The sequence below is a fragment of the Rhodnius prolixus genome, unplaced genomic scaffold (genome assembly GCF_049639745.1).
Source record: "Rhodnius prolixus isolate KJV_2025 unplaced genomic scaffold, Rpr scaffold_5, whole genome shotgun sequence".
Taxonomy (NCBI): domain Eukaryota; kingdom Metazoa; phylum Arthropoda; class Insecta; order Hemiptera; family Reduviidae; genus Rhodnius; species Rhodnius prolixus.
Genome location: NW_027411624.1, coordinates 32,589,546 through 32,612,624, shown reverse-complemented (window position 1 = coordinate 32,612,624; position 23,079 = coordinate 32,589,546). Strand labels below are relative to the sequence as shown.

At 35.8% G+C, this 23,079-nt stretch overlaps 1 protein-coding gene across 3 annotated transcripts in view; it reads left to right on the top strand.

The window, feature by feature from the left end:
- conu (Rho GTPase-activating protein conundrum) overlaps window positions 1-23,079 on the top strand; it is a 169,196-nt gene that overhangs the window by 57,988 nt on the left and 88,129 nt on the right. Inside the window, exon 1 of one of the 3 annotated variants that reach the window (XM_074136893.1) lies at window positions 6,196-6,344. The exons of the other annotated variants lie outside the window; for them this stretch is intronic. The gene's annotated coding sequence lies outside the window, so the exon portion shown is untranslated. Of the gene's footprint in view, window positions 1-6,195; window positions 6,345-23,079 lie in introns of those variants that run through there. 3 annotated transcript variants of the gene reach the window in all.

Sequence of the window (23,079 nt, the reverse complement as noted above, 5' to 3'; positions counted from 1 at the left end):
GTATAAATTGGCTGGAAATTGTTAGGTAAACAATTGCGACATTGTATTAGGAGAGATTTGCGTAAATGTCGGATTGGCCAACACGATTTCCAATTGGAAATGAAAGCAATATCATGATGGAGACAAATTATACGAAAATATAGGTGAATTTATGAATAATATGCTTTCGGCCAGCTGATCTAAATAATTTGTTATTTCTAGGTATATTTTTTTATTGACTTCATTTCTTCGGTTTATAAAATTATTTCTTCCCTTTTCTATACTTATATAATAATTATGCCGAATTATTACTATATCATTATTATTATTATATTATTATTAATCCCTTATACTATACCCAATTAGGGCTAGATTCACGAGAAACTTACCTGTAGATTTCAAAGTTATTCGGACTTACTTCTGATTTAAAATAATGTCGTGTATTTTGCATTGGCGGACTTCCAAATTAGGTGTCGTGGATGGAGGCGATTTGCATCCTTACTGTACAATTAAATTTTTCATATTAACCACATTAAATACAATAAAATCCAAGGCCCTAGACCAGGGGAGAATCGGACCCACTAAACCAGGGGATCCCCAAACTTTTTACACAGGGGACCAGTTCACTGTCCCTCAGCCCGTTGGAGGGCCGGACTATGAAACAAACTATTTTAAAGTAAAAATAGGGAACAAATAGAATATTTCAAATAAAGAACAAGTTAATTTAAATCACCAAACTGCCCAGTATTTCTGTGGGAATTATGGTCCTACTTTTGGCTAATGAGATGGTCAATGTCCGGTTTAGTTATAGTGCTTTGCCTTTCTTCCTACTTCTGGCTGTTATTTTACACTGTTTTCGGAGCCGTGACGCGTGAATCCTGCGTCATCGGAAGTAGTACTTTACATGAGCGACGCAGCGCTTTGCGGCACCCGCCACATATAGTGCTCCTCTCACTGGCCACCAATGGAAGAGATGCCCCTTCCGGAAGTGCGGCGTGGGCCGGATAAATATCCTAAGGGGGCCGCATGAGGCCCGCGGGCCGTAGTTTGGGGGACCCCTGCACTAAATTTCTTATCTATCGCCGCCAATATTTTTTGGCTTCTTTCCTTTTTCAAGTCATCCAGTCTCAAAGGCCTTCCTATATTTTTCAACTCCTTAAGTTTAAATCCTCCATCCATTCCCGTAACACTAGATCTCGCTCATCTGATATCTATATTCCCTCTCACCGTACCTCATCCTTTGACAAGTCTTTCCTAATACGTGCTACCTCTCTCTGGAACTCCTTGCCTTCATCTGTCCGCCATGCTCCTACCCTATCCATCTTTAAATCCCGTCTATTCAGTTATCTCCTTTCTATTCAGCTTCCTCCGAAATTCTAATTGTTTTAATTTATTTCCTTAATTTCTGCTGTTATTTTTATTTTCACTTTTTGTAAATACTTATTTATTTATTTATTTTCTGTTTAATCACAGGCCAAACTGTTAAGGCCTCTATTTGTACCTGTATTTATTCTTAGGGGAAAATTGTCCCAGAATAATAAATTTCTTTTCTATTCTATTCTATTCTATTCTAAAACAACAATAGTACATCTTAGCTGTGCGGGTCTAACATAGCCTTTACTATCGGCTACCGTGGTGCCTACCTCTAGTGTAAACTACATTGTAATCGCGATAACGTACGAGTAATATATGGGCATTTTATTTATCTTCCCAATCATCATAAATATTTTACCAAAAAAGGGTATAAAAGAGAAGCAACGTTTTATAATAATAATAATAATTTTTTTTTGAGGTTAATTACAATATTTTTCAGGGTTGAATTTTTTAGAGGAAGTAAATACCATTCAATCAGATTTTTGAAATTGAATATTGCACCGGAAGTTGAGTCCATTTTTTCGACTAAAAACTGAGTCGAAACATTCTAAACTAGAAAATACTACATCGGGTTCCTTCTAATTAAATTAATATAAAAAACTATACTTAGAATTAAAAGATTATGTTAATTACGTCCTCGAATATTTCACGTAACCATCATTATGAGAGATGACTAACACTGTATAAGTGATCTTGCATAATTTTTTTTGTAATATTTAAAAGTAATATTTTATGAAAGAAAATTTCTGCAATTTAAATTCTATTTTCCTTTTTTCCGCCTCAACATCTCAATGTCACATTTTCCACCTGCGTAAACATTAGACTATAGATTGTCTGTTAATGATGGTTACATGTTTACATTATTTACAGTAATTAGCTTTTTAATTGCTTCGTGCTCATGGATAAAAATAGATCTGTTTGAAGCTTTTTAGAGCTACACTGATTTTGCCTCTTTCTTGTATACTAATGATAGTATTTATTTATATTGAATCTAGTGATGTCTCTATGCTTCTGTATCGTTTATTGCGGGGGCAAAATTTGAATTAATTTTTTTTTCCCCCTTTTATTACTAGCTTATTGATTAATTGAATTTCGCCATTCTTATTAGTGTTAATGCGTGCTCGAACATGGTAATACTTTGTTCTCACCAAAACTGTCTGGTAGGACAGGTCGTATAAAGGGTTGATCGATAAGTGCACGAAAAAGTATAACTTTAAAAAAACACCTAAATCTGACAATTTTTTTTTCTCTTTTTCTGTGAAAGATGAGATTCCCAAATTTTCTTAATAATATAGGTCAAATTTTCCTTTATAACTGCAATTTTTTTTTTGCAACAATCCAGATCTAATAGTTTTCGATAAAAAAAAGTTGCTGAAAATGAGGAAAAACAGTATTTTCAGAAAACGTTCTTGTTCTTGTTCTTCTTGATACTTTTTTTTTTTTTTTTTTTGTAAACAACGGAGCTCCTAAATGCGTGAACCGATTTTCATGATTGAGGTATCATTTTGATTCGGAATTTTACGTAGATGTGCCTTTTTGGGGATCACGAAGCCAGTACATGCAACAGAAGATGAGTTATAACCCCATGTACATATGTCAGGCTTCCTCCAAAAGTATTATTAACCAATAACTCTGTAAATCTTAGCTCCGATTTTGAACTAATTTTGCAGGATGAAGGGGCTTAGGGCTTCTCTACGTAACATAAGAGCGCAATCTTGGAGGTCTTTGGGACATTGTCCCTAGTAAATTCATTTAAAAACCCCTTTTTTGGGGAGGAATGAAAAGTTATATGCCACTCCACTGCCTTATATTTCGACATAATCACTCTAGGAGGCTTTTGGCACAGACCATCTATCGCCTAGGATTTGGCTAGGAAAGTGCTAGGGAAAAGAGAAGAGCAGAGCAGTTTGGGCTATTTTAAAACCTCGGAACTGCTACGTTTTCTCACAGGGCATTATCGGTTCAGAGGACATACACACTTGAAGAAGCTGAGTCTAGAACGTTATGGTTCTTCTGTAGGCAGATTCTTTTGGGGAAATGAAGGAATGTCCAATTCATAACCGACTGCGAGGCCATTATTCATGGAAGTATCAGTCACTTGAGTAATTAATAAGTGCTGGTGTAGGACATACCTTCCTTATAACCGTCTCATATTGTGGAACTTCTACACTATATGAGACTGGGGTTGTAAAGGCGTTCCCCTGGCACCGGAAAAGGGGTACGATACATTAGTTCTTTGTGGTGGCCGTGCATAGCCCCCTAGGCAGTAAGCTACCCTCCAGATGTTCTGAGGATGACTTCTCAGCAATATTAAGATATTGAGGTTACCTCAATCCTGACAAAGTTCTTATGCAGTCACTATTGGTGTGCTCCTTAAGCAGTTGTCCGGACGGTACCTCGAACAGGTTCCTCTCTCCGCTTCATTTAGGACATTACAACCGATTAGTTGTGTCTACAATATCTTTAAGCACCTTGTATTACGTGATCTAAATAAAAATTTATGTTATTAAATAAACACACAGGTACCAAGATAATCTCTCTTTCCGAAGATTATCTTGTTACTTATACGAGTCGTTCCTTATTTATTCTGTATATTTAGTTCGTGTACATAGCTATTGTAGGTTATCTAAAATTATGTATTTATTTTTCTTTTCAATGTTTGAATTTGAAAAAAAATAAAAACCTTGCAGATAAAAGGCGATTGACATGAAATCAACTTAAAAAACAACCATCATTTATCTTTTTAATTCTCTTTAAATCTGTTTTATTGTTATCTTCATTTTAAAACTGTGTACTGAGGCATTAAACATTTAATCAGACCTTTTTATCCTCTGTTATCGTTGCTCCAAAAATTCCAATTTGCTAATCCGATTGGATACACGAGTTTTACTTATGCTTTTTATTAGTTGCATTTAAATATAATGAAAAAGATGATAGATTTTACATCGCTCGGCAATCTTAGTACAGAAAATGATCTAAACAAAATATGCAAGAAGATTTTAAGCTTCCTTTTGACTATGATAGTCCAAAAAATATACCTGGGTGCCTGCATTTAATAATGCATGGAGGGGAAAAAAATGAAATAACGGTAAGAGTGCAGTTTGGACGGATGCCTTTTTTGATTGTTAAATGACGTTGAGGAATCCGGCCGGATATTGCAGTTAGAGTTAGAAAAAAAAAAAAGGTGCGATGCATCTCCTTTGCCTCCATAAAAAGCCACCCCCAAAAAAGTAGACGGATTTGTCTTGGAGAAGTACACGTCCATTACAGGCTTGGACCAATCCATCCACTGATTCATTTTAAGAGAGTTGACAATACACTCTATAAAAAAAAAAAAAAAAAAATTGAAAAAACAGTTTAAACGGGAAAAATACAAACATCTTGGGAGTAAGAAATGCTTTCCGGTTTTACAAAAACAGAAAAAGGAGATTTGAAAGCAATTCAGAGCAGTTGTAACCCGGTTTTATTCAGAAAAAGTAAAATAATGGAAATATTATTATAGAAAAAAGAGAAAAGTTATTTAAAGAAAATTTTGGATTAAATCATAAAACTTATCTCTTATCTCTTACCTCTCTGACAGATTCTTTCAAGTTCTCCAAGGCACTATTCACTCTTCCATCTATCCTGTCCTTGCTGGAGTACCACAGTGTCTTAGCTCCTCTTCTTTACACAGTCTATACTGCCGACTTACTTTCTAACCTTAATACCTCTATTTACACCTTCGCTGACGACACTGCCAATTCTCTCCACACACTCTGACCCTATCCTCGCAGTACGCTCACTACAGTCCCACCTTCACTCAATAGAACCTTGGTCAGAAAACTGGCGTATAAAAAATTAACCCAACTAAGTCTAAATACATAGTCCAACTCCACCACCAGTCTTCTTACATCACACACCTATCCCACCAGCCGACCATGTGCGGTACCTTGGAATATACCTAGACAAGAGACTTACCTGGAACCCTCATACGAGACTTAAACGTACCCAACTAAACAAACGATACAAAAACTTCTAGCCAGACTACTCGACAAACGCTCAAAACTCTCACTACAGAACAAACGACGACTCTATACAGCTCTTCAAATCTTTTTTTTGAATTTTCATCAAAAAAAACTCTCATTTCATCCCAACCCTTTAGCTGCAAACTTGTCTACAACTACACTACCCTCCAATCCTCGAAGACGGCTGAGGCGCCGTTGGTCCCGTGACCAACTGGGTGACTAATGGGCGGCCATCACTGGATGACCGTCATTCACGTCTGACACGTTAATTATTTATACACTTATCGCATTTACTTATTGTACACTGTAGGTACAGGTGTAAATTTCATTAAAAGGATTAAAAAAAAAATTCTTTACTTCAGAAGTTACGTAGTTTTCTCGGATTAAAAACCGTTCTTCATATAGTCAGGAAATAACATAGTATATTTGCTCAGCGTTAAAATGAAAAATAGAAGTTTTCTATGCATTCGACTGTGGTTTTTCATGATCAAAATGTGATCAAAGAAAATGGGATAAAAATTCAGAAATAAAGAGAAAGAGATTTTCTTTTGAACGTATTAAAGCTTTTCTTTTTTTTGTTGATTAAAAAAAAGGCAAAAATAAATTAGGAAAAAAATTAGTTTATACGCGAACATGCAAGTCACTATGTGCGTAGTAAGTGATATTTACAACATAATGCTATGGTAGAACAAAATTTAATCTTCACATCGCAGCATAAAGGATCTTTTCATTGATAAGAAAAAGAAAAATGAAATGAAAAATAAGTTAATTTTTGAAGAAAAATTGTTTTTATTCACTGCAGCTCGAAGATAGTGTTATTTTGTGGTTACTCATGATAATATCCACGTTAAAAAAAATAAAATAACAAAATAATAACCTTGTGATAAGTGTGCACATGTGTGACGTGTAATATATTACCTTAACAACTAGTCCTGGGCGCGCTTTGCTAGTGTCTCTTCTCATCTCTGGGAGACTGGGACATCTGTGGTAAGTTGACCTTCATTTCTCTCTGGGTTTTTTTTTTTTTTTTTTAAAACTATTACAAAAAATAAGAACATGTATTATACGAAAACATGTATGCTGGGCAAAAATAGAACGAACCAAAAAAACGAGTATAATTGCTGTTTATAGTTAGTCTTGATTCAGAATATTCAATTAGTTTTCTTGTAATTTTCTACCTGCCGACCTATTTTATTGTGTGTTTATATATTTTTTATTTTTTTGGTTATTCAAGGTAAGGCAAAAAGTTAATAAAATGATCGTATGATTTATAATTTACTTTTAAAAAAATATTACAGCGGGTTAGATAAATAAACTATTTTGACGTGACAATTTAGAGGGAAATTGAAAATTTACATTAATCTGAGTGCATCCAATAAATCATATTTCCGGTTTCGATTTTCCAAGTGCAAAAAAAAAAATATTGAGTATGCAAAGCTGATGTTGGCGTCACTGTCAAGGGATACCAACCTAACATAAAAATTATTGTAGATAAGTAAAAAATAAAATAAAATAAAAATAAGGCCTTAGGCACACAGAAAGCGGTCTGTAGCGGCGGGCAGCGAACCAGCGGTCAGCGATATGTGGACGTCACCCAGGACGCGATTCTTTTGTTAGAGCGGCCCACAGTTTGGTAGTTTTCTTCTTGAGAGGTACGAGGGTCGTTTGAAAAGTCCGTGCAAAAATAAAAACTACTTAATTTTTTGGGGTAAACCTTTTTTATTTTTCAACATAGTCTCCTTTTAGGCTTATACACTTCGTCCAACGCTGCTCTAGTTTGTTGATCCCTTCCGAATAATAGGATTTGTCCAAGTCTGAAAAATAGCCATTCGTATCTGCAATCACCTCCTCTTTTGAATAAAATCTTTTTCCCGCCAGCCATTTCTTCATATTGGGGAACAAATAGTAGTCCGAGGGGAGCCAAGTCTGGAGAATAGGGGGGATGTGAAACGAGTTGGAACCCTATTTCCATTAATTTTGCGACCACAACTGCTGAGGTGTGAGCTGGTGCGATGTCGTGATGGAAAAGGACTTTTTTGTGGGCCAATCGTGGGCGTTTTTCTTGCAGCTTGGTTTTCAAACGGTCCAATAACGATGAATAATATGCACCTGTAATAGTTTTACCCTTTTCCAGATAGTCGATGTGGATTATTCCTTGCGAATCTCAAAAGACAGTCGCCATAATCTTTGCGGCCGAAGGAACGGTCTTCGCCTTTTTTGGCGCAGATTCCCCCTTGGTAACCCATTGTTTAGATTGTTCTTTGGTCTCAGGAGTGTAGTGATGTATCCATGTTTCATCCACAGTGACGAAACGACGCTTATAGTCCTGCGGATTCTTCTGGAACAGCTGCAAACCGTCCTTGCAACACTTCACACGATTTCGTTTTTGGTCAAGCGTGAGCAATCGCGGTACCCATCTTGCGGATAGCTTTGTCATGTTCAAATGTTGATGCAAAATATTATGTACCCGTTCATTCTAGATGCCCACAGCACCTTCACTCTTCTGTCATCCATCACCATATCATGGATTTTATCAATGATTTCTGGAGTAGAAACTCCGAAAATTTTGAAACCACTTATAAACTGTTCTAATCGAAGGTGCAGAGTCACCATAATGTTTATCAGGCTTCTCTTTAGTCTCTTGAGGCGTTTTGCCTTTCATAAAGTAGTGTTTAATCAACACACGAAATTCTTTTTCGTCCATTTTTTGAAAATCACTCGACTTCCTCGATTCAAACGAATGCCAAACACAAAGAAATAGACCGATCTGGCTGAAACTTGGTGTGTGTTCTTCCAAGAGATGCTACTAACTAAACATAACCTCGATACGCGCCAGTAGTGCTACCTCTCTGACATTGCACGGACTTTTCAAACGACCCTCGTAGTAGTGCGTTTTGTTGTTCTTTGTTTCTATTTTTATATATTGAGTATGAGCTCGGACGAAGAACAACTCCTTCTGCTATTAGCTTTGCAAAGCAAAAAGAAGGAAAGACCAAGTTGGGTGCATGAAATCGATAAGAAGAGAGAACAATTAGGGGAATACCACCGCCTTATGTATCGAACTGGAGTCACATGAAGATGGGTTCTTCTAGTATGATCGTATGTCGCGAGAATGAAATAAAAAATGAGTAATAAAGTTTCTTAACATTGGAATCTTTATTTCGTATTATTAGGTGGAAAGGAGGTCACGTTGAAATCAGTAATTTTATACTACCAGATCGCTTGTCGTCGAGGACAAAGACTAGCCCACGACGGCAGACCGCGTTCTGTTTGATAGAGATGGTGTGTAATACAACTAGACCGCCTCGGTAGAAGATCGTTGCCTGCCGCGACAGACCGCTTTCTGTGTGCCCAAGGCCTAACACTTAATATCGTCTCAAATTCATACATTGCCCAAAATTTCTACAAATTTTAATGTGTTGTGCATTCGTCGTGAAACTGAAGTTCATCATATATGTGGGTATTAACACTTGTACAGCGTTCCCACGGTAGGGATTAGCTATGCGGTTAGCGTATTTAGATTCCCATGCATAGATCCCGGGTTCGAATCCATCTGCTGGCCCTTACATTTTCTCTTCCTTGGAGCTTCTATCCTAGTTTCTGTTCCTAGTTCACTGTCCGGCAGTGCACTGAAAAAAGAAAAGCTTCCAGCACCAATAACCTCAGATGTTGATGCACCTAAAAACAATAAAAAACAAGAGCGTTCCCACTGCAAATAAATTGCAGAAATGCATTTGCAACGGTTTTTTTGGTGTGAACCCACAGGCATATTTGTAGTTCATCATCATCAATCATCACACAAACATACAAACGCTCAAACCCATTTACTACACATTCTAAAAGGGAGCCACAGTAGTTTCTATATGCTTGCTATATGAAATTACTATCACTTCAATCTATCATTTAGAATTTTTTTGTATTATAAAAATATATCAGATAGAACGTAGTAACCTAGTTCTTGCAAACATTAAGTAAGAATTATTAAATTAAAAAACTAAATTATCCTTTTCAACTTGAGAATTGTGGTGAAAAGTTTCTGGTTTTGGTTTTGAAACAACCATTCAGTATTCTGGTAAAACAAGAAGTCTTTTCATTCGAAGAATCCATTTAAAATAGTCCACGGTTTTGTCGTACTTCTGTGTCCAGGGCAAATTGATCACGTCAAAAGAGGAGGCATAACTGAATTGTCGCTCACAGACGTGCCTACTTGCATTTGGTCTTATTGCGAAGTTGTCTAGACAGATTTAATTTATTCTGTCACTCAGTCTGCTTCACAATCAGAAATAGATCGAGTAATGTGTCTCGTGTTTAGAGAGTAATTACAGTTGGTCCTTTTTCAAGTTTGGTTGCAAATTGATTGAGCTCATTTATTGGTTTAAATGGTAACCTAGGGTGGATTGTAATCTATGAAAACCTTATTCTTATAAGTACCCTACGGAAGAACGGTCTGAGAAACAAAGCAAAATGTTTAAAAGAATTAAGAATTAAATATTAATAAAATATCCAATTTATTTAGATAGGTAACATTTCGTAGATGACACAAAAACGCATGAAAACGAACGAACACAATTCTTCCTTATAATCTTGTAAAATTAATGGTTACCCCAGGAATAATTGCACACTTAAAAAAACCGAAATTTTCTTACCAAGGAATAAAAGGAAACGTTATTTCCTGATTAATTGAATCGTCACCTTGTCGCAGGACCCGCCTCCTGTTTATGTAACCACTATACTTTTATTTTATTTAAAAAAAAAAAAAAAGAGTTATCTTGACTTTTTTAGGAATTTATTGGCTTATATAACTTCTTTATCTTGTTTTGTGTGGCTAGTATTTATTAAAATTTTTGTATAAAAATGAAAATTTAAGGATATTCCAATGTCTGTTTGTCTTTGGCCATAGGATATTGTTTTCTAATGAAAAATTAGTGGGCCATGAGTTTACGAATTATCATCATTTTGTGTAGCCATTTCTCTTATCAAGAATATTTCTCGAAATCTATTTCATCTGCGATGTTGCAAAACAATTACATTTATAAAGGAGGATTTGTCCTGCGAGGGTCGTTTGAAAAGTCCGTGCAAAGTCAGAGAGATAGCAACACTGGCGCGTATCGAGGTTATGTTTAGTTAGTAGCATCTCTTGGAAGAACACACACCAAGTTTCAGCCAGATCGGTCTATTTCTTTGTGTTTGGCGTTCGTTTGAATCGAGGAAGTCGAGTGATTTTCAAAAAATGGACGAAAAAGAATTTCGTGTGTTGATTAAACACTACTTTATGAAAGGCAAAACGCCTCAGGAGACTAAAGAGAAGCTTGATAAACATTATGGTGACTCTGCACCTTCGATTAGAACAGTTTATAAGTGGTTTGAAAATTTTCGGAGTGGCCATATGGGCACAAGTGACGTTGAACGTTCTGGACGCCCTGTTGAGGTTATCATTGATAAAATCCATGATATGGTGATGGATGACAGAAGAGTGAAGGTGCGTGAGATTGCTAGTGCTGTGGGCATCTCGAATGAACGGGTACATAATATTTTGCATCAACATTTGGACATGACAAAGCTATCCGCAAGATGGGTGCCACGATTGCTCACGCTTGACCAAAAACGAAATCGTGTGAAGTGTTGCAAGGACGGTTTGCAGCTGTTCCAGAAGAATCCGCAGGACTTTAAGCGTCGTTTCGTCACTGTGGATAAAACATGGATACATGTTGGGATTCGCAAGGAATAATCCTCATCGACTATCTGGAAAAGGGCAAAACTATTACAGGTGCATATTATTCATCGTTATTGGACCGTTTGAAAACCGAGCTGCAAGAAAAACGCCCACGATTGGCCCACAAAAAAGTCCTTTTCCATCACGACACGGCACCAGCTCACACCTCAGCAGCAAAATTAATGGAAATAGGGTTCCAACTCGTTTCACATCCCTCCCTATTCTCCAGACTTGGCTCCCTCGGACTACTATTTGTTCCCCAATATGAAGAAATGGCTGGCGGGAAAAAGATTTTATTCAAACGAGGAGGTGATTGCAGAAACGAATGGCTATTTTTCAGATTTGGACAAATCCTATTATTCGGAAGGGATCAACAAACTAGAGCAGCGTTGGACGAAGTGTATAAGCCTAATAGAAGACTATGTTGAAAAATAAAAAAGGTTTACCCCAAAAAATTCAGTAGTTTTTATTTTTGCACAGACTTTTCAAACGAACCTCGTATTTTGACCTTAGTGCGAAGGATGATGTTGTTTTTCATCACATAGTAATTTCAAATTAGGACTTGATGATGTTAATTTTATTCTCAAATTAGGTTCGACATCCAATCTGTTTCGATACTTATTTTTTAAGTACACCAAGGCTGGAACGCAGTTTCACTCGTATAAGTGGTGACAAAAGGCATTAAAAATTGTATCGCTTTTTCGCTTACGCTTGGATATTCCTTTTGACAGCGCAACCAAAAATTAATTAGTGGTAGAGTTTCAAACAAACACTTTTTTAAGATCGGCGTACATGAAATTTCAATTAAATTATCAACTTCTTGTTCACTAAGATTAAGCATTTCTTCCTTTTCAATATCGACAGAAGGCATTGAATGACGAATCGAAATCAGCCAATCAGAGCATCCAAATTTAAACGGTCCGGTAGGAAACGGTGGTAAAGGGTTGCCACCTGCAGTACTTGAAAAAGTATCGAAAAAAAAAATATTAAATTTAGAGCAAAATGTTATAGATATTTTGTGTTTTTACAATTTTTGCCACAACCCAGCTGAATTTTTCTGCGACCAGGTGCCGGGTCGCGACCCATACTTTGGGAAACGCTGTCCCTATATTATAAAGAAAATTTGGGAATTTTATCTTTTATAGAAAAAGAGAAAAAAAAAATTGTCAAAGTTGAATGTTTTTCAATGTGACGCTTTTTCTGGGCACTTTTTGACGATCAATTATACAACCTGTTCTACCGTACAGTTTTTCAGAAATAAGATAATCTACTACATACAACATTTAGAATTGCAGATCAGTTTTTTCTAGTTCATGTTCCGTTTAATTTGATCGTCATAAATAAAATGGGTGAATGGTGAACTAACTACTTTATGTGACATTTAAATTATTATTTTTTTTAATAAAATGGTAAATTATTATTTGCTTACTTATACTTTCTCATCGTTTCATTGGTTATTTCATTATATTCATCAAGTTGATGGTAACAGTTAAAAGACAAGCAGTTATTTCAAAGTAGAGCTTTCTCTTTGCATTCCATAAATACTATTAAAGTGAGTATTACATTGAGAGACGTTGAAAGTTTAACGCTATATACTTACGACAAAATATGTAAAATTCATTCTGAAAATATATGAATATACAATTAATAAATAAAGTGTAACGGACGTCTATTAAAGAAATGTTAGTGAGTAATATAATAGAAGAAATGGAATAGAAATGTCGTGATCTTAGAAATGTCATTCATAAAAATAGTTCTGTTTGTATATGTGACCTAATTATGATTAGTATTAAAAAAACAAAACCGGTTAGCATTTAATATAGTTAACGTTTTTTTTTAATTTTCTTTCATAGTTAAAGTTCTCAATGAATACTTGTTTGCTATTACAGCTACATTGAGAGCGCTATTACATTCCTTAACGTGTATTATTAATCGGTATTAACCAAACGGTTCGCATACACATTGTCATTGTTTGGCCTAATTCGTTTTAATTTTTTCACCGTGAGCACAATAATCTGTTATTAGAATTTGTTTCCGTTTTCTAATAAGTTATTTGTTCTATAATTATTTAAAAATTAAATAAGGAATACGTTGCGTTTTGGTAAGAAGTTTGTAAACTTGCATCTTAATTAAAAAAACCGAGTTAAGATCTAATTTCTACAGGATCATTTCTGCAGTAAGTCCGTCAGCAGACGGATGATTGTACTGTATCTCATTTTCGGCAACTTTTTTCTCGAAACCTATTAGATCTGGGTTGTCGCAAAAAAAAAAAATCACAGTTATAAAGGAGGGTTTGCCCTATAATTTAAAGAAAATTTGGGAATTTTATCTTTTATAGAAAAAGAGAAAAAAATTGATAAAGTTGGATGTTTTTTCAATGTTACGCTTTGTCGTGCAGTTTTTTACGATCAACCCTTATACAACTGTCCTACTGGACAGATTTAATATACAGGGTGAACCAGTAAGTATTGTCCATAGGCCTACTGTGTGTAGTTACATCTAAAGTGGAGCTCAATGACGTGTATTGGCCAACTTCATATTTCCCCACTGTTCTTGAGTGATGTCACTTTAAATTTTTTCTCTAAAATCATTACTTATTTTTGCAATAAAAATTGGTTATTACTCAGAAAGTTTTAGTCCTAATTCGATTCTGATGACACGGTTAGAAAGATAGATAAATTTTTCTAAAAATTGACCCCATTTCGAAGCATAAGTGATTCTCTAAACAGCCTCAATCTTCCTCCTGGAAACTGGGAAAATAAAAATAATCGCAATTTTTTAAGAAAACTTATTAGGGCCCTTACGTGATCCATTATCAGACCTAGGTGCTGTGGCACTTTTTAGTAAAAGTTTTCTTGCCTAAAGAGGGCTTTCAAACGGTTAATCATTTGTCAGGATTCCTTTTATCTTCGTATGAGAAATTACGTTTGTTGTTACAAGATAAAACGTGTTCACGGGCACTCAACAGTGTTAGTTTATCAAGTTGTTTAATTCATTGAAAACTCTTTTAGATGGACCAGTAGTCAGTTTTAAAAAGTAGATTGTCTTAAAATAAGGAAGTCAAAGGAACGTTCTTTTTTCAAAAACTTAACCATAACGTTCTTGGCAACACAACTTAATTTTTTGATTATAGGGTTAGATATTTTTTTTTTGGAAAAATAAGGGAGCGAATGTCGGTATGATTTGACCTACAATATGTTGGAACGGTTGATTGCTTGTCCCTATTCTTAAATTTTAACAAGGGCCAAATAATTCTTGAATTATTGAACTCTAAATGAAAAAGAAATAGTAAGTAGATTTTACGTTTTACATTAGTTATATTTAAAAAAAAAAAAAAAAAAAAAAAATTGAATTAACAATTTCCTCTATTTCCTTCGGAGTATGAGAGATAATATGTCTGGGCACCGTTATATTGCCTAGTTCTGTATAAATGATGTTTTTTTCCCCCATAATAGACCTTTTTACCATCACATAGTGTGACATTATATCTTAAAAAAAAGAAGTAGCTTTGTATAATACAGACAAGAACAAGTGTGGCAGTCTGGCATTATAATAAAACTATCATCCCTACTCCAAACTACCACACGTGGTACGCACATACCTGCGCGCTTTGGTGTCCCTAGAGCCGACTTCCTCTGCTTATAATAGAACCATCGAGTTTCTTACTTGAATACCTTCCAGTTCTCTTGTTTAGGGGGCCACAATCTGTATTCTGTATATACCTTGTCACAAGGAATCTCTCTTCTTCTTCTTCTTCTTCTTCTTTCATTGTCATGTAGAGCCCATATTGGTGGATGTACGTTCAGTATACATCGGCCATACTCTAGACTGGCTGTAAATTCCAGTTCTAGTTATTTATTTCCTGATTGTCTTCGTTAATACAACGTAAATATTGAACACTTAACATGTATCTTGTCTTTAATTAGTGCTCTTCATTTTATGAAACATTTTCCTACAGAATAACCGCGCCCATTTAAGCTGGAAGGTACCTGTGCATGATGTGGCGTCCACATGCAATTTCTTGTCATGCAGGCGGATTGAACTTGACAAATATTTATCCACACTTCCTCTTTTTTGGGTTGTTTTAGTCAATTAGGAGCAAAAGGTTTGATAATATTTGAAGTCATTACCGAATGGTTATTATTACTTTTTAAAAATATTTTTCAATTGTAATCAGTAGAATAAGTAAAGTAGATGAGAGTAAAAACGTTAAATTTGTGAGCATAACTAGTGGTACAAGTATACTTACACATGAGAAGCGTGTTCACTCAGCGAAAGAAGCTTTTAGTTTAGCAGACTTATACAGCAGCCAGCTGAAAAGAAAAGGCATAACGCGTTCTGGCGATCGTGTGGTCACCTCCGTTTTTATCTGTGATGAGTATTTGAGAGGAGTGTTCTGATGGACAGGCTATCCATGAGGCAGTGACTGTTTGGATTTGAATTATATTTTATGTAACGAGTTTAAATTAATTCTATACATACGGTGCAGAAGTGTGGGGCTTAACCAAACCCTGTAGCTCCAAAACGCCTGCAGAAACTACAGTCTAAAATCTTAAGAAAAATCCTGAATGCTCCATACTACATTTCTAACCTTACCATTCACACTGACCTTCACATCCCATTTGTAACCGACCTAATAAAGTCTCGCTACCGCAACTTTCACAGCCTCCTAGCTCTCCATCCTAATACTCTTGTACAACACTCTCCTCTCTTAACCTTCCAGACAATCCTCCTCATCGCTTGAAGCGGAAGTGGCCTAGGGATCTACTGATGTGAGTGTAATATCCACTGAGAAAGAGTTCCATCAATGGGCGGTTGCTCTTATATGACATTACAAGTGAACTGAACCAGTAAGTTCAAATTTACTTGATGCAACATTGTTGCAGTTGTAAATGTACTAATAAAGTGAAAAAAGAAGTTAATTCTAAAACTTGTTCTATTTTAATTTTTTGAAGTAATACCCGCGCTAGCTGCACTATTAGGAACTGAGGGGAGGATTTACCCAGATGTAACACTCCCTAAGTCCATCTCTAGGATTAACTACTCTCTACAGAAAAGAGATAATCGCGAGGTCACCGAAGAAATGAATTAAACGTGATGAATTTTTCTGTCAAAATGAGTATGATTGGAGACCTGATACAGAGCTTTGTATTCACTGCAGTTTTTAGCGTTTTAGGAAGTCCTGTAAATGTTTTAGCACAATCCGTAAATGCTAGAAGAGCAGTTCATAGTTTTTCATTTATTTGTTTAAATCAGTGGGAAAAATTTGTCTTTTTAACATTTTGGTACCTTTGGTAGAAGTGAGTTCGATTAAGTTATGGCCCCATATTAGCTTTTTGTCCAGCTACAGTCAAATATATTTTACTTTGTTCCTATTAAGAGAAACATCACCATGGAAGAAAACGAGATAGAGTTTACCGTATGAATTGAAGGCTACTTCTACGCCGTCTTGGGATTCGAAATTAAACTGTAAAAGTTCCAAAACTTGTTTAACGATTCTAATAGATCCCAACTAAAACCAAAATGACGGATCAAAGAAATGAGTTACATTATTTAAAATCTATTAAATCTAAGTTGTTGCAAAAAATTACACTTATAATCGAGGATATGCCCTATACGAGGGTCGTTTGAAAAGTCCGTGCAAAAATAAAAACTACTTATTTTTTGGGGGTAAACCTTTTTTATTTTTCAACACAGTCTCCTCTTAGGCTTATACACTTCGTCCAACGCTGCTCTAGTTTGTTGATCCCTTCCGAATAATAGGATTTGTCCAAGTCTGAAAAATAGCCATTCGTTTCTGCAATCACCTCCTCGTTTGAATAAAATCTTTTTCCCGCCAGCCATTTCTTCATATTGGGGAACAAATAGTAGTCCGAGGGAGCCAAGTCTGGAGAATAGGGGGGGATGTGAAACGAGTTGGAACCCTATTTCCATTAATTTTGCGACCACAACTGCTGAGGTGTGAGCTGGTGCGTTGTCGTGATGGAAAAGGACTTTTTTGTGGGCCAATCGTGGGCGTTTTTCTTGCAGCTCGGTTTTCAAACGGTCCAATAACGATGAATAATATGCACCTGTAATAGTTTTACCCTTTTCCAGATAGTCGATGAGGATTATTCCTTGCGAATCCCAAAAGACAGTCGCCATAATTTTTCCGGCCGAAGGAACGGTCTTCGCCTTTTTTGGCGCAGATTCCCCCTTGGTAACCCATTGTTTAGATTGTTCTTTGGTCTCAGGAGTGTAGTGATGTATCCATGTTTCATCCACAGTGACGAAACGACGCTTAAAGTCCTGCGGATTCTTCTGGAACAGCTGCAAACCGTCCTTGCAACACTTCACACGATCTCGTTTTTGGTCAAGCGTGAGCAATCGCGGCACCCATCTTGCGGATAGCTTTGTCATGTCCAAATGTTGATGCAAAATATTATGTACCCGTTCATTCGAGATGCCCACAGCACTAGCAATCTCACGCACCTTCACTCTTCTGTCATCCATCACCATATCATGGATTTTATCAATGATTTCTGGAGTAGTAACCTCAACAGGGCGTCCAGAACGTTCAGCGTCACTTGTGCCCATATGGCCACTCCGAAAATTTTCAAACCACTTATAAACTGTTCCAATCGAAGGTGCAGAGTCACCATAATGTTTATCAAGCTTCTCTTTAGTCTCCTGAGGCGTTTTGCCTTTCATAAAGTAGTGTTTAATCAACACACGAAATTCTTTTTCGTCCATTTTTTGAAAATCACTCGAATTCCTCGATTCAAACGAATGCCAAACACAAAGAAATAGATCGATCTGGCTGAAACTTGGTGTGTGTTCTTCCAAGAGATGCTACTAACTAAACATAACCTCGATACGCGCCAGTGGTGCTATCTCTCTGACTTTGCACGGACTTTTCAAACGACCCTCGTATTTTAGAGAAAATTTGGGAATTTTATCTTTTTATAGAAAAAGAGAAAAAAAAATCAAATTTAGGTTTTTTAACGCTTTTTCGTGCAGTTATTTGTTAATATAAATGATAAATGTTTCACAAATAAATGCCCAATAGTTTTTAAGGCATATTAGTTAATGGTCTAAAATTGAACCCATTACCTAGTCATCAAGAATTTCATAAAAATTCATTTCACTAAGAGAAAACTTTTTTTATTTCATTGCAATTACAAAATATTATTGTTATTTTTTAAAATATTTGTTTTTCAATTTAATAAATAAATGGTAATAATTATTAAAAAATGTTTTTCCTTGTCTTAGAACAGTTGATAAAGGTGCTCATTTCTTCACCTTTTGACATTTTCATTCGATTAAGTTAATCGATTTTTTTTTCTTCTTATTATTACTGTTTTGTGTCTGATATTCCTGTATTGTGCAATACGAAGTAGTGAGTTCAAAAAGGTAATATTACTTCTGGATTTTGGACTATGTGATCATTTTTTATTATTTTTTTTAGAAGCGAAATTGAATAGAAAAAAGAATAGAACAAAGATCTTTCGGCGCACAGTCACCACTCCATTTTGGAATTAAACTATCCCGTTAAAGATTTATCTCTAAAAACTTTCCATTTTACATTTACAGTAAAATGTTATTCCCAACTAGTCATTAAGCTTATTTTAGATTCTTATTTCAATTCTACGATGGTGTTTCCGGTTTTACTTGTATTTTATTTTTTTTTTTTTTTGCAACAGTTTCTCTCAAATAATCTAATGAGATGTTGGGTTCACATTTTATTTATAATATAGTTTTTATATCCAAAATGTTGGATAAGCTGCTATCATTGACGTAAACAGTAGATTCGCTGCTATTAAGTTGGTAACAATGGTATTGCATCAGCTGACCCTTAGATTTTCTCTTCCTAGGAGCTTCTTACAGCTCACTGTCCGGTGATGGACAGTGTTGTCTGTAACGAGAGAACACTGTCCGGAGGCCGGCAGTGCACTGGAAAAAGCTCCGGGCGCTAATAACCTCAGCTGTTGATGCGCAAAAAAAAAAAAAAAAAAAAATGGTATTGCATCCATACAAATTTATCAGCGCTTTTGGATGCGTAAATAGCTAGAGATTCGGTGTCAAAGTTGCATCTTTCTTTCCTTTACTTAGACTAAACTCCCCTATTTGATTCTCTGTTTTGGGTGGGGCGAATGGTTTTGGTTTTCGATAAATATTGTTAACATTGTTTGACTTTTTTTCACACCGACGTTTTATATACAGGGTGACCAGAGTTATAGGCTCCGCCCACTTTTATTTTTAACGGCGGGAAATCTCGAAAAAATGTATTTAATCATTCTTAGTCTAGTTTATTTTCAGTGATTGGCCCATTTTTTTAAACCTCTGTATCTCGAGATACAGCATCCAACTTTTGTTTTTTAAATGGAACGTTATATTTTTTGTTGTATATTTTTATAGTATTTGAGCTCCTAAAAAAAACAAAACAAAAATTTTTGAAATCGGTTCGGTTTTTCAAAAGTTATGGTAATTTAAAATATGAAAAACCAATTTCAGTTTATTGTCAAAATACGTTATTTTTTTTTAAAGATTCTGTAAAATATGGGCGCAATCAATGGATAGGCAATCCAAAACTCTGGACTTCCACGCTTTGCTTGTAGCAGCACTTATGGTGGCGAAGTCAAGATCTAGGCAGGCTAGAGTTATTAAAAAAAAAGAGTGGGTGGAGCATATAACTCTGGTCACCCTGTTATATAACGTCAAAAATATTGACTATCAACAGTTATGATTGTGTAAGTCAACATTAAACTTTACAAATTTCATAGTGCCCTGAAGAAGATAATATATTTACCGAAACGTCGGTGTGAAAAAAAAGAAATTTATTTACAATATTTATTGACCGCTCCTCAACAATTTCACTACGATTATTTTATTTAATGAGAAATTTATCGTTAAGTATGTTAGCTGTCTTCCTACGCCCGATAATACCTAACCGGTAGTTGGTCGTTAGGTCAGGCCTTGAAAAATAGGCATTACTTTACTTCTGGAATCTTCTATTAATGTCTTCCATTTTCGGCTTCTATTATTCTCTAAAAGACTTCTGCCCTCTTTAGATTCTAGGTACAGGTGTATCAGAACTCAGGTACTCACAGAATCTCTTTTATAGACTCTTTTACGAGGGTCGTTTGAAAAGTCCGTGCAAAGTCAGAGAGATAGCACCACTGGCGCGTATCAAGGTTATGTTTAGTTAGTAGAAGAACACACACCAAGTTTCAGCCAGATCGGTCTATTTCTTTGTGTTTGGCATTCGTTTGAATCGAGGAAGTCGAGTGATTTTCAAAAAAATGGACGAAAAAGAATTTCGTGTGTTGATTAAACACTACTTTATGAAAGGCAAAACGCCTCAGGAGACTAAAGAGAAGCTTGATAAACATTATGGTGACTCTGCACCTTCGATTAGAACAGTTTATAAGTGGTTTGAAAATTTTCGGAGTGGCCATATGGGCACAAGTGACGCTGAACGTTCTGGACGCCCTGTTGAGGTTACTAGTCCAGAAATCATTGATAAAATCCATGATATGGTGATGGATGACAGAAGAGTGAAGGTGCGTGAGATTGCTAGTGCTGTGGGCATCTCGAATGAACGGGTACATAATATTTTGCATCAACATTTGGACATGACAAAGCTATCCGCAAGATGGGTGCCGCGATTGCTCACGCTTGACCAAAAACAAAATCGTGTGAAGTGTTGCAAGGACGGTTTGCAGCTGTTCCAGAAGAATCCGCAGGACTTTAAGCGTCGTTTCGTCACTGTGGATGAAACATGGATACATCACTACACTCCTGAGACCAAAGAACAATCTAAACAATGGGTTACCAAGGGGGAATCTGCGCCAAAAAAAGCGAAGACCGTTCCTTCGGCCGGAAAGATTATGGCGACTGTCTTTTGGGATTCGCAAGGAATAATCCTCATCGACTATCTGGAAAAGGGTAAAACTATTACAGGTGCATATTATTCATCGGTATTGGACCGTTTGATAACCGAGCTGCAAGAAAAACGCCCACGATTGGCCCACAAAAAAGTCCTTTTCCATCACGACAACGCACCAGCTCACACCTCAGCAGTTGTGGTCGCAAAATTAATGGAAATAGGGTTCCAACTCGTTTCACATCCCCCCAATTCTCCAGACTTGGCTCCCTCGGACTACTATTTGTTCCCCAATATGAAGAAATGGCTGGCGGGAAAAAGATTTTATTCAAACGAGGAGGTGATTGCAGAAACGAATGGCTATTTTACAGACTTGGACAAATCCTATTATTCGGAAGGGATCAACAAACTAGAGCAGCGTTGGACGAAGTGTATAAGCCTAAAAGGAGACTATGTTGAAAAATAAAAAAGGTTTACCCAAAAAAATTAAGTAGTTTTTATTTTTGCACGGACTTTTCAAACGACCCTCGTATAGTGGTGAGAGTTGGTCATAGCGGTGGAAGGCATATGATTCAAATGTAATAATATAGGTATAATAAAGAGGAAAGCCAACGGCCTGGTCTGTTCACTCACAAGCGGAAATACGTTCTCCATCCATTATAGAGGATCATTAGCGATTCCATGAAGCCTTTTTGATAGAAAAGATTGGATTCTGTAGATAATGGAAGTATTTGCTAAGCCCCAAAGTTCTATTCCGATGTCCAGACAGGTTTGAGTATCATAAGTGCAGTTTAATAAACGTTTCGATCGTTTGTCCAAAAGTCTAGAGAGAAGTTAGAATTGTCTATTTATTTCTTTCCGTTTAAGTCTATTTAATAAATTTTTAATCAAGAAAACCAAGGCCAAGGATAGGCAATCAAAGTTAATACCGCAATACATCTCAGCATTGCGGGACTCGCCTTTAAATCTATCATGGCGTCTTAACAATTCTAGAGCTTAAAACTGTTACAATTGATTATCTACCCAGTTTTGCCCTAATAATTTACTAAGTTCCAATAAATATTAAATATTTATTAGTGCGATACGATTTAATTCTGAGTTAGGAGGACAATATGTCAGTGAAAGCGTTCTATAATTATTTATGAAATACAGTCTAATGCGTTCTTGTGCTTGCATTAACTTTTTTAATTAAAATACTCGTATAATATGTAATTACTATTTTTCAAATTTTTACTCTCTCACTTATTTTTAAATCATAAAATCGCTAGCGTTTTTTCTGAATCGAATTTTCATTGAATTTTTTGTTTCTCGACCTTAAAACATTTCCTGCTTAGCATTTAACATCTTTTTCTCAATAAATTATTAGTATTCACTTTTTATAATTCACAAATAAAAACCTTTATGTTTTTCAAGCCAGTTTTGCTATTTAAAGTCGATTTTAAAAGGGGAAATAATTTTTGTATTTAAATCGCGTCAATATTTGAGGTTATTGGCGCCTGAAAGCTTCTATCAGTGTTCTGCCGGCTTCCAGAGAACAGTGTTCTCTTGTTATAGATAATACTGTCCAATATCGGATATTGGAAGTTATATTGTAAGAAGCTCTAACCAGTTAACTTATTCCTTCCATCAGATTATGTCACTTAGGTACTCCATATGTTTACCATTTCTATCGTGGTGTTCTATTTTTGATATATTTAGCAATGTTTTATTGTTTTTATAGCTTAAACGAAAAAGTTTGATTCAACCTCGTTCTAGCGTTTAGTACTACTTTATATCTTTTTTTGCAGTGAACTCTTGTTTAAGAAAGTTAAAATATTGGTCAAGTTATATAAGTTGAATCCATAATTCAATTTACTGCTGCTATCTAGGACACTATTGAACGCTGGGTAACCTGTGGACCGTAAAGTCAGGAAGGGTAATTGAAGATAATTTATAGAAAAGAAAAAGGTAGTGAGCTTATTGCGCAGTAAATAATATTCCAACAATAAAGATGGCGGTACCAATTTAATTCTGCTCTTCTGCCAGTTTATACATGGTGTTCATTTTAAGACGGCTCTAATGCATTTCATGCTTAAACGGTTGATCTGAGCGAAAAATGGTAGAGGAAAAATTTGTTGCCCTTCAACTCTAGTTTCAGAATATGT